Source organism: Alligator sinensis, unplaced genomic scaffold (assembly GCF_000455745.1).
Source record: "Alligator sinensis unplaced genomic scaffold, ASM45574v1 scaffold335_1, whole genome shotgun sequence".
NCBI classification, from domain to species: domain Eukaryota; kingdom Metazoa; phylum Chordata; order Crocodylia; family Alligatoridae; genus Alligator; species Alligator sinensis.
This window is the reverse complement of record NW_005842354.1, coordinates 421,392-422,998: the sequence shown is the minus strand read 5'-3', so window position 1 is coordinate 422,998 and position 1,607 is coordinate 421,392. Positions and strand designations below refer to the sequence as shown.

The 1,607-nt window shown below is 49.6% G+C and overlaps 1 protein-coding gene across 3 annotated transcripts in view; it reads left to right on the top strand.

Annotated features, from left to right (window-relative positions):
* The window catches only part of FHL2 (four and a half LIM domains 2), a 73,547-nt gene that overhangs the window by 21,559 nt on the left and 50,381 nt on the right, over nt 1–1,607 (top strand). The window lies entirely within an intron of this gene.

Here is a 1,607-nt window from a genome sequence, read left to right as displayed (position 1 = left end):
TTTTCCTAAATACTTGCAACATAACCATGAAAGAGCCACTCAGAATTCTGCTTGTAGCATTCCCTGAATGAGCCAGGGGAGCAGGTTAATGTATCCTATGTCCTTGATGCTTCCTCAGGGCTAGGGACAGACTTTACACATAAACCAATTTAAGTGACCAGAAACTGGTTTAAACCTGTAACAGTTGTTCAGTGCACATAAGCCAGTTTGAAAATGGCTGAAACCAGTTTGACTTCCCCAGCATCCCGGCATGCTCTCTGGGCTGGGTGGGGCTCTCTGATCCCTGGCTGGAGCTCTGGCAGAGACTTGCAGGCACAGCAGGTTCTGCTGGCCTCCCTGTGCCCCGCTCTTTCCCCCTCTCACCACTTGTTGTTTAAGCCCCCCTCTTTCCCCCTTCCTCCTGTCTCTCACAACACTGACCATAGCCAGCATGTGGTATGCTAGCTGATGCAGTGTAAAGCAGATAGGACAGTGTCCACGTAGGCCTTTTGGAGATAATTAAGAGCTCAGCTGGTAATGTCCCTGCATTCCTTCCTTGGAAAAAAGCTGTTTAAGAAGAGCTTGAACTAATGAACGAGGCTTTGTTTTCTGATGTTAAATGCTGATAACAGAGCTGATAAATGCTCTGTTATCAAGGGCCGGGGGGCCCGGGGCAGAACGGACCCCTCCCTAATCACAGCAACCTCAGCCATGCCCACAGTCCCCTCAGCTCAGCCCTGTGGAAGGGAAGGTAGAGCTCCTCTAGCACCGCCCCCCAGCTTCTAGCCTGAGCCACTACAGGTATTTTCCTGCATGTCTGGGATGTCTATGCAGTTACAAAGTGATTTAGCCTAGCCAGGTTACACTAACCTGCAAAGATTGAATCAATTCAGGTTCCGGCTTTTTGAATGTCTGTCCCTAGCCCAGGAGTGAAAGTAGGGGTTGCATGACTCAAGGAAGAAGCAGGGAGCAGTCACCAAGGAGGAATATATCTCCCTGACGCGCTATTGCAGGGAATCAGTTAGACAGGCCAAGGTGGGGCTTGAGCTCAGGCTGGCTTCAACAATCAGGGACAATAAAAAGTCCTTCTTCAGTCATATAGCAGGCAAAAGAAAAGCTCAGAGCAACATAGGGCTCCTTCAGGACAAATCAGGATAGTTGGTGGATGACGCGGGGAAAAAAGCAGAGCTCTTCAGTGAGTTCTTCGCTTTAGTATTTCTAAGTACCGACCAAGCCAATTCCCCCACCTCAATCACTGATGCATGTCCACATGGCACCAGTCCACCTATGGTTAGTTCTGAAATAGTTAAGGAGCTCCTGAAGGAGCTGGATGGGTACAAGTCAGCAGACCCGGATGACCTCCATCCATGGCTGCTGAAAGAACTGGCCAGTGTCATAGCTGAGGTTCTGGCACAGCTGTTCGCGTACTTGTGGTGCTCCAGCCAGGTTCCTGAGGACTAGAGAAGGGCCAATGTGGTATCCATATTCAAGAAAGGGAGAAGGGACGAGCTGGGTAACTTTAGACCAGTCAGTCTTACCTCTATTCCTGGGAAAATGCTAGAGAAAATAATCAAAGAACACATTTGTGCAGGCCCAGCAGGGGAAACAATGCTGAGGGGAAACCAGCA